The sequence below is a fragment of the Lissotriton vulgaris genome, chromosome 9 (genome assembly GCF_964263255.1).
Source record: "Lissotriton vulgaris chromosome 9, aLisVul1.2, whole genome shotgun sequence".
NCBI classification, from domain to species: domain Eukaryota; kingdom Metazoa; phylum Chordata; class Amphibia; order Caudata; family Salamandridae; genus Lissotriton; species Lissotriton vulgaris.
The window spans coordinates 779,761,601-779,772,001 of NC_141697.1; the positions used below are offsets into that span (position 1 = coordinate 779,761,601).

General features: G+C 53.8%; 1 non-coding gene and 2 pseudogenes across 1 annotated transcript; all 3 read right to left on the reverse strand.

The window, feature by feature from the left end:
• Positions 1-1,911: 1,911 nt before the first annotated feature.
• LOC147692241 (28S ribosomal RNA) lies at positions 1,912-3,431 on the reverse strand (annotated as a pseudogene).
• Positions 3,432-3,869: 438 nt separating this feature from the next.
• Positions 3,870-4,023, reverse strand: LOC147692242 (5.8S ribosomal RNA). Its single transcript, XR_015300225.1, has one exon. It is a non-coding gene; the product is annotated as a 5.8S ribosomal RNA (ribosomal RNA).
• Positions 4,024-5,004: 981 nt separating this feature from the next.
• Positions 5,005-8,425, reverse strand: LOC147692243 (18S ribosomal RNA; annotated as a pseudogene).
• Positions 8,426-10,401: the final 1,976 nt, after the last annotated feature.

Below are 10,401 nucleotides of genomic sequence, written 5' to 3' on the forward strand. Positions count from 1 at the left end.
TGGTACCTGTTATATTGCATTCCTTCTGCCACCTGTTTTTCTAGCTCCCCCTGATTATCATAGAAATACGAACCTAGTACAGAATAGACCCAAAAGAGACATTCCACTTGTCGACTACACAGAAACGGCATGGGAACAGTACACTGATTTCAATAAAGGATTCTTTTTCTTTCTAGGACCTGTCCAAAACAGTAAATTAATACGCAGATTAACCAGAACACTTGAAGCAGTAGTACATGAAACTGCCTCCGCCTTAGGTAACCTAACAGAGGAGCAATATGCTATGCGGGTTGTTGTCCTTCAAAATCGTCTTGTAATTGACGTCATCTTGGCAGATAGAGGTGGAGCCTGTAAGGTCATCGGGTCAAGTTGCTGTGTTTTCATCCCCCAAAACGCACCATCTGTCTATCAAGCTATTACCCGTCTGCATAAAATTGCAAATCAGATACATCAGAATCCAGGCACCTGGACTTGGTCCGGTTGGTTCTGGACTACGTTAACAGCTTGGGGATGGAAGATCTTATCATTCCTAGGCATTTGGCCTCGTTATAGTATTCAGCTGCTGCCTGTGCCTACAGTGTGGGCCAGCGATATGTGGACTGTGTGCCACCTCGTGCATTGAACATTCCAGTTGTCTCTCAAACAGTCAAAGAAAGAAAGATGAACATATAATGTTACAAGAACAAACCGATCGATTTATGAGGATCGATATATCATGAAGGGTCCGTAGGGAACAAGGAGGGAATGAGGTAATATAAATTTTATGGTCAAGTTGTGTTCCCTAGCGAGTACCCCACCGACTCCATGTACGAGTTAAAGTGCATGTAACTTCCCTCCTGTGTCAGCTATGAAGACGCAAATACATTTGCGTCCACCGTTAACATGTCCTCTTTCAGACCCACCATGAATGGGTTGAATGGTCCGTTCCTAAGTATGCTATGCCAACGTCTTTTTGTAGTATACTCCTACGTTTTTCAGCTCTGGCTGAAGTAGGCCCTGAATCTCTGCCACCGAGCCACTTTTCTGGCTTCTGACTCCGAGAAATCTCTGCCCAGGCAGCCCCCGTACCCGTGAACTCTGACTTACTTCTAGCGCGGCCCTCCGTGCTCAGCTCAGCCTGCTGCCTGCCAAGATTGACTATAACCTTCGAGTTATCTGTTTCCCTCCCCGAAAATACATTCCAGCCTGCTAGCTTCAGTAAACATCCTTCCTCAGCTACAGGGCTAAAGGGCCGACCTGTCTCTATGCAAGTAATTCATAGCTTCTGTTGCCATGCTTCCATGGAAGGCCCCATGCCCCCACGCTTCTCATACAGACACTCAGGCGCTTATACACGCACTCACAGCAAGTATAGAATAGCTTCTGCTCTAGAGACCTTTCTGCCCAGATAGCTTAGTTCCTAAACATCAGATATCAGATATGATAGAAGCACATGTTGATCTGACATGCCAGACTTCTGTCTCTTTCCGTCAGTGTAAATGTCAAGTCCCCTGCACCCCTCCAATTACACGTCATCCAGCTGCGCACGCATCCAAGCTTCCGATTTCTGCTGACATTGCCACATTTTCTGTTAGTGCCACCCCTTTGTGACACCTATCAGTGACGTTTCCAGAACACACCTCTAGTTCACGCCTCTTGATTACGCACATGTACCACGTGTAATACTGTTATCTTGTCTACTCTCAGCTGTTACGCCTCTTGCACTGTTACTTATGGAATGAAATAAGTATATAAGCTATGTACTGTTAATAAAATGTAGCGCGCTCATCTATCCCTTCTGACACCCTGTGTGGTGGTCAGAACATGATATCTTGGCCATGACCATTCCTTTTTAAGGAATAAAACCCCTTAGAACTCTCACACCACGGACTCTGTCTTTTTTCATCCGATCTGAGTTATTATTGATTAAGTACTTACCTGCATAGAAATTAAGAGAGTAAATTAATTATTTACGTCACTACCACCAAGATCTGCTCCTGCAGCTGGCTCCACCCGGGCCCTTGCCCCAGGCTTCTGTGCTCACTGCAATGGCCCTCCTACTCGTCGCTGCTTAGCCCTCGCAGCTCTCAGCGCGGTGACGGCCGGGTATGGGCCCGACTCTCCAGCGCCAATCATTTTCAGGGCTAGTTGATTCGGCAGGTGAGTTGTTACACACTGCTTAGCGGATTCCGACTTCCATGGCCACCGTCCTGCTGTCTATATCAACCAATACCTTTTCTGGGGTCTGATGAGCGTCGAAATTAGGCGCCTTAACCCGGCGTTTGGTTCATTTTGCAGCGCCAGTTCTGCTTACCAAAAGTGTCCCACTAGGCATTTGCATTCCATGCCCGGCTCCACGCCAGCGAGCCGGGCTTCTTACCCATTTAAAGTTTGAGAATAGGTTAAGAGCGTTGCGGCCCCAAGACCACTAATCATTCGCTGTGCCACATAAAACTAGGGGCTCCGAGCGCCAGCTATCCTGAGGGAAACTTCGGAGGGAACCAGCTACTAGATGGTTCGATTAGTCTTTCGCCCCTATACCCAGGTCGGACGACCGATTTGCACGTCAGTACCGCTACGGACCTCGACCAGAGGTTCCTCTGGCTTGGCCATGCCCAGGCATAGTTCACCATCTTTCAGGTCCTATCACGCATTCTCATGCTCCACCTCCCCGTCAGAGCGGGCGAGACAAGCCGGTGGTGCGCCCGCTGCTGGAAGTGCGGCGGGATCCCACCTCAGCCGGCCCTCACCTTCATTGCGCCACAGGGTTTCGTTCGGCCCTCCGACTCGCGCACCTGTTAGACTCCTTGGTCCGTGTTTCAAGATGGGTCGGTGGGTAACTGACATCACCGCAGACCCCTGGCGCTTGGCGTGGGCCTCCCCGTCCAGCGGTGCAATGCGTTCGGGCACACTGAGAACAGTCCGCCCCAGTCGACGGTTCCATATTGTTAGTTTTTGGGTTAGTGTTATGCTCTCAGAAAACTGTTTGAAACATTTCCTTCAGTTGTGGGTTAAATTAACCCTATCTCAATATCCTGCTACTTCCACCATATTCCTAAAACAATCCATGAAAATTGAATATAATTTAAAGCTAGGAATTATTCTCCCTTCTACCTTTGAATGATTCTCTCCTTATGCTATATCCTCTGCCTGTCTTAGTGCCTCTGAGTGTATCCTGTTCTATTGCAGGCCTTACTGCGGTACACTCTAGCACACTGCAGTGCTGGGGGGCCGCTACCACACTAACACCATCCCCGGGGTGAGCCTCGATCAGAAGGACTTGGGCCCCCTGAGCGACGCCGGGGAGTCAGTCTTCTGTACGCCGGGCGGGGATTCAGCTCTGGGTTCTTCCCTCTTCACTCGCCGTTACTGGGGGAATCCTGGTTAGTTTCTTTTCCTCCGCTTAGTAATATGCTTAAATTAATCAGGTCGCCACGTCTGATCTAAGGTCGTAGTCTCAAGAATGACGCCAGAGCGTCAAAGGGGGTTGCCGTAAAGGCCAAGACCCCTGCCGGAGCAGGGGCCTGGTGTCCCGGCAACACCCGCCCTCTTTCCCCGGATCGGATCTGGAGGGGTTTCAGCCTCCCTGGGAAGGAGGAGGTGGGCCCCTGAGGTGCTTGCGCGTGGGCAGCCGGTGGGACACCACAGGCAGCCACGTATGGCACGCAGCCAGGCACCCTGGGACAGGTCCAAGGGGCGGACCAGTCGCGGAACCCCTTTCTCGGGGGCCAGGCACGCCAGCGGCGTACCTCAGTGGCAGGACCCGGCAAGGGACCCTGCCACGAGCAATCGGGGGTCTGACCTTGTGGGACGACAAAGGGGAAGCGGAGCTTACCCTGTGACGGCCCCAGCCGCATCCTGGGGAAGCCCCGGGGCGATTGATGATCGAGCGACTCTCAGACAGGCGTAGCCCCGGGTGGAACCCGGGGCCGCAAGGTGCGTTCAAAGTGTTGATGATCAATGTGTCCTGCATTTCACACTAATTCTTACAGCTAGCTGCATTCTTCATTGACGAGCCAGCCGAGTGATCTACCGCCAAGAGTCGCAGGCAACTTTTCAAAAACGTTTGCCTACCTGCGGGTGCAGGAGAGGCGAGAGGAAGGTGACACTGTCAGTCAACTGCCCGCGCAGCAAGACGGCCCGTGCACCATTCAAGGCTACCCCTCTAGGAGTCAGACTGCACTGTTGGGAGAAAAAAAGCATTGCATGGCGCTCGGCCAGGAGCACCCCCCACCCACCCACCCGCGGGCAAGGAAGGAAGTGGGCTCCCAGTGTGACAGGAGCAGGCAGCCCCGGTCCCTTCCAGAGTAACCAGGGGGGACTACGCGAGTCTTTAAACCCCTCGGACCGGCCACACGGAACCAGGTCGTACCGGGTACCTGGCACCGAGGAAGGGTCGCTCCACCTGCACGTCAGCCGTCCGCCACCGGGCAGCCCGAGCTATGCTGGCGGGCTGGCAATCAGCCCACCACCAACCTCGCCCGGGACGTAGGTGCCAAAAGGGGTAGAGCCAGGCAGCTCCCATCCCGCACGCCTCCCTCCGAGAGGAGCCAGGGTCCCCTCACAGGCCCTCGGCCCCTTCTCTTTTAGGCCGCCCTGCTACGTGAGAAGGGCTGCTCCTCGGTCGCCCGGAACCCAGTCGGGCCAGACTCAAGTGTGGGAGGGCCCAGCCGGCACCAGGGCCTTCCAAGGGAGGGATGGTACCAACCCGAGGATGCACTGCCATTCGGTTTCCCCCACCCAAGGGGATGTTGTGCCGGGTGGACTTGGGTTCCGTCTCGGAGAGGGACAGGGGACGGCGGCTGCCCCCCATCCCTGGTCCCTAACACGTCAGTCTGGCACTCCCAGAGGGAAGAGGCCCTCCTAAGTCCTGGTCCTCACCCAAGTGCCCCATGCGGCCGTGGACCGCTCCACCAGTCGGGGCGCGCCAGGGCAGGGCTGGGCCCTGTGCCTACGGTGTGTGCTTACAGGAGGCAGCCGAGGGCTTTAGGCTGGCGTCGTCAGTCGCTCAGGCCGCTCCGCCGTTAAAGATCCTTCCGCAGGTTCACCTACGGACACCTTGTTACGACTTTTACTTCCTCTAGATAGTCAAGTTTGATCGTCTTCTCTGAGCTCCGTCAGAGCCGTTGCCGACCCCGGCGGGGCCGATCCGAGGACCTCACTAAACTGTCCAATCGGTATTTGCGACTGGCGGTGTGTACAAAGGGCAGTGACTTAATCAACGCAAGCTTATGACCTGCACTTACTGGGAATTTCTCGTTCATGGGAAATAATTGCAATCCCCAATCCCTATCATGAACGGGGTTCAGCGGGGTACTCGCACCTGTCGGCGAAGGGTAGACACACGCTATTCCGTTCAGTGTAGCGTGCGTGCATCCCCGTACATCTAAGGTCATCACAGACCTGAACGCCACTTGTCCCTCTAAGTTTGACGCCGACCGCTGGGGGTCGCGTAACTAGTTAGCATGGAGAAGTCTTGTTCGTTATTGGAATTAACCAGACAAATCGCTCCACCAACTAAGAACGGCCATGCACCACCAACCACAGAATCGAGAAAGAGCAATCAATCTGTCAATCCTGTCCGTGTCCGGGCCGGGAGAGGTTTCCCGTGTTGAGTCGAATTAAGCCGCAGGCTCCACTTCTGGTGGTGCCTTTCCGTCAATTCCTTTAAGTTTCAGCTTTGCAACCATACTCCCCGCGGAACCCAAAGACTTTGGTTTCCCGGAAGCTGCTCGGCAGGTGATGGGAATAACGCCGTCAGATCGCTGGTCGGCATCGTTTATGGTCGGAACTACGACGGTATCTCATTGTCTTCGAACCTCCGACTTTTGTTCTTGAATAATAAAAATATTCTTGGCAAATGCTTTCGCTTTGGTTCATCTTGCACCGGTCCATGAATTTCACCTCTAGCGGCACATTACGAATGCCCCCGGCCATCCCTCTTAATCATGGCCCCAGTTCCGAAAGCCAATAGAACTGGAGTCCTATTCCATTATTCCTAGCTGAAGTATTCAGGCGACCGGCCTGCTTTGAACACTCTAGTTTTTTTAAAGTAAACGCTTTGGACCCCCAGGACACTCAGTCAAGAGCATCAAGGGGGCGCCGAGAGGCAGGGGCTGGGAGAGGCGGTAGCTCGCCTTGCGGCCGGCTGTCAGCTCGATCCCAAGATCCAACTACGAGCTTTTTAACTGCAGCAACTTTAAGTTACGCTATTGGAGCGGGAATTACCGCAGCTTCTGGCACGAGACTTGCCCTCCAATGGATCCTCGTTAAAGGATTTAAAGTGTAGTCATTCCAATTACAGGGCCTCGAAAGAGTCCTGTATTCTTATTTTTTGTCACTACCTCCGGAGTCGGGTAATTTGCGCACCTGTTGCCTTCCTTGGATGTGGTAGCCGTTTCTCAGGCTCCCTCTCCGGAATCGAACCCCGATTCTCCATTACCCGTGGTAGCCATGGTAGGCACAGAAAGTACCATCAAAAGTTGATAGGGCAGACATCCCGATGTATCGTCACTGCCACAGGGACGTGCGATCGGCCCAAGGTTATCTAGAGCAGGCTTCTCCAATGAGTAGCTCGTGAGCTACTGGTAGCTCTCCAGTTACCTGTGAGTAGCTCTCCTGTGTCCAGCCCAGTCTACTAAATTAGAGGCTTTTGCTTTGCTGAAAGTGCATATTCAAGAGGGAAATGTGTGTATTTTAGAACTCATAAGATGATGTTTGGAGAAATGGTTGAATTTGCAAAATATATTTTAAGTGTATATTTGCGTGATTTTGATGCGGTGTTAGGAAGACTTGTTACTAATATTATTAACTTGGTGCTCGGAACTTTGCAACTGTGCCTATGTAAAGGCATTCCAAATTGACAAAGCCTTTTTTACAATGTTGCTAGTAACACTCTTTGATGCAATGAGGTGGTCACTGCTGGTAATATTGCATAGACTGGCCACTAATGTAATTTTTTTATTGTTATTGTAATTATTTTTATTAACATAAGGGTGAAAATCACATGACATTGTTTGCGGCAATATAAGCATTGATCTGTATACAATCGGCAGTAACTGATATCTCATGTGTTAGTAAGTTCTAACTTTCACAGTTTAGATGCAAAGGCCTATGGTGCAAAAGTCTATTGTAAACATCATTAACACTTCTAAGTGAGTAGGGCAATATAGCCATCCCTCCTTGTTTTATGAGAATGTAGGATCTATAAAGTCGTATCAGTTGTCGCTGTTATCGGGCCATACAAGGGTTTCCTGTACATGTATTCCATCTGCCCCAGACCGTCTCCCATTTTCTGGGGCACCCCCTGCTCTCATACACCGATCGTTCCACCACCATGCTCCATGCACCAGTCGATGTCTTTTTTCCAGTCGTGCAGGGATTAAATCTCCATCGCCCCCCTATTTTTTTGCAATATTGTGTTTAGTCACTATTAAGCCCAACATTACCCATGGTTGGTCCGCTCGTGTTAGGTGTGGCTTCCCAGATATTGAGGAGGCATAGTTTGGCTGATTGTCCTATAGTGGTGCTGGTAACTTCGCTGATGCATGTTAAAACCTCGTTCCAGTATTTACGGTTGTTTGGGCATTCCCACAAAATGTGAAAGAAGGTTTCTGGTTGACCACATTTCCTTAGACACTCCATGCCTGTCTGCCCATTTTGACCCATGTAGTGCAGGAGACGTACACTCTGTGCAATATTGTTTATTGTATTAAATGAAAACAAAGTCGTATAGCGACCTCATTCAGGGAGGAAAGGGCATCTACCCAGTTCTCCTGGTGCAGGTCTTCTAGATCTGTGTTCCAATGGTCCCTGAGCTGGGCCAGAGTGCCTGGGGAGTTATTTATAAGTTTACGATAAGTTAGTGAGGTTGCCTAGCTGGATAAGTTACTCTAATAATCTCTCTTCCAGGGGAGATGATTCTGGCAGGGCTTCATCGGAGTGAAGTGCTACCATATGGGCGTGTCGGATTTGTAGGTAGCGAAAGGGCTCTGTGGGGGCCAATACATATGTGTTCTGCAGCTCAGCAAGTGGGATCACCCCTGTAGTTGTACATAAGTCTCCCACTAATGTAAACTTGCCTGAGGGTGGGGCGGTCAGTATAACAACATTATTAATATTAGTAACTCAGGATAATTTTCATTGAATATAAGTAGCTCTTGTTAGAGGAAAGGTTGGAGACCCCTAATCTAGAGTCAACAAAGTGGCAAGGCGAGCCCGGATTGGTCTTGGTCTGATAAATGCACACATCCCGGGAGGTTAGCGCTCGTCGGCATGTATTAGCTCTAGAATTACCACAGTACTCCAAGTAACAGATGGAGCGATCAAAGAACCATAACTGATTTAATGAGCCATTCGCAGTTTCACTGTACTGGCCGTGTTTACTTACACATGCATGGCTTAATCTTTGAGACAAGCATATGCTACTGACAAGATCCACCAGGTAGCTGCACCTGATGACTGGGTGGGAGCCGCGTGCCCATCTCCCCGACCGGCAACCTTCACGCACCCCTCCATCTCTCTGGACCCTGCCAGGAGAAGGAGCCTGCCCGGCTGGGCGGGAGGGCTCGCTGGAGGGGTGTGGAGAGGTGCGGTCGCATGGGCACCGGCAGGCCTGGCCGTCTCCCCCAGGAGGGAGAGCCAGGCCAAGGCGCAGCCTGAGTGAAGACGCAGGGGTGCCAGAGCCTGGCGGCGGCGGCACGCCTCGGAATGGTTGTTCCGAGCTGCTGTCGAAATGTGCTGGGCAGAGAGGGGTGACGGCGTGGCGCGCGGGGCCTTCGGACCTGCTGGGAAGTTGCATCTGAGGGCCTGGGGCCACCCGACCCCTTTCACTTGGGTCGGACCACTGGGAGGCACGAGCTGCAGGAGCCGCTCGACCTTCGCTCTGCTGGGTATGGTGAACGGCCCTCCCTCAGTCAAACGGTCCATACGGGGTGGAAGCTCTTTGCTTGAAACAACAGCAGAGGCTGGCCAAGCAGTCCATCCCTAAATGGACCGAGAGTGCCCAATCGATCGGTGCACAGCTGGGGCCAACCCCTGGCAGGAGGCCCTTCACGGGGGATGCCAGCTTTGCATCCCTGCCTGCTCCTGGGCAAGCAGACTCGGAAGAAAGGCCCATTGGGAAGGGGCTGAGAGGCAGGCACGTACCCATGCCCCTGGGGGCCCCGGGTGCTGCCTGACCCCGTCTCAGCATCACCAGACCTCACGGAGGTCTGGCTGAGCAAACTCAGAGAAAAAGGACAATCTGGAAGGGGCTGAGAGCAGGTGTATACCCGGGCCCCTGGAGGCCACAGCGGGTGGGCCTGGGGTCTGCCTTACCCTGTCTCAGCATCATCAGACCTCACAGAGGTCTGCCTGAGTAAACTCGGAGAAAAAGGACCATCGGGAAGGGGCTGAGAGGAAGGTGCGTACCTGGGACCCTGGGGGTCCCGGCTGGCAGGCCCATGTTCTGCCTTCCCCTGTTTCAGAATCGTCGGACCTCACAGAGGTCTGACTGACCCTCTCCCTAGTAATCCAGAGGAATATTGCCCCCCTTTCTTGTAATCCGTGCACACGAGGTGACAGAGGGGACCCAAGACGCAAAAGTACCCGACCTCCTGGAGCCCTCGCTGGGATCGGGGAGGAAAATGGCACCTCATCAGGACTTTCAGGGAAGCCGGGCCATCTGGTCACCCCATAGAAAAGCATTGAATGCGACCATAAGGCCGAAGAGATAGGTGCGACCAGATGGCCGAGGGGAAAGGTGCGACCAGATGGCCGAGGGGAAAGGTACGACCAGATGGCAGAGGGAAAAGGTGCGACCAGATGGCCGGGCATGAAAGGGAGGCCATCTGTTCACACTGTGCCCTAACGAAAGAGTGAGTGGGCGCTGGGGCATGGGGGACCGAAGGCCCAAGCCCCCACCTGGGCCCCAGCCATGGAGGCTGCGAGGGGGACCCGACAGGCCCTCTGACCCAGGGCCCACGTACACCTTGACAAGCAGGGGAGGCCTGCATGGGCACGACGGACCCCTGTCCTGGGCCCTTGGTGAAGCAGCAGCCCGGGGTACTGGGCCCAGGGCCGGAGCACCCGACCCGGGGCCCGGCGGGCCCCTGGACCCAGCCGGGGCTTCCAGGCCCAGAGGCGCAGGGGAAGCCTCCCCGGGCACTCCGGACACCATCCCGGGCACCCTGCCATGCAGCAGGACCAAGGACAGAGCCCAGGATGGGGGGCTGCCCTCCCCGGGGCCCGCAGGGGCCCCAGCCAGAGCTCCTGAACCTAGCCAAGCAAGGGGAGGCTCCCCAGCCACAACAGAACCCGTCCCAGGCCTTTGGCAGAGTGGCAGGCTGGGGGACGGGGCCCGAGCACCCGACCCAGGGCCCAGAAGGGCCCCTGGACCGAGCCAGGGCTCCCAGGCCCAGAGGTGCAGGGGAAGCTCCCTGG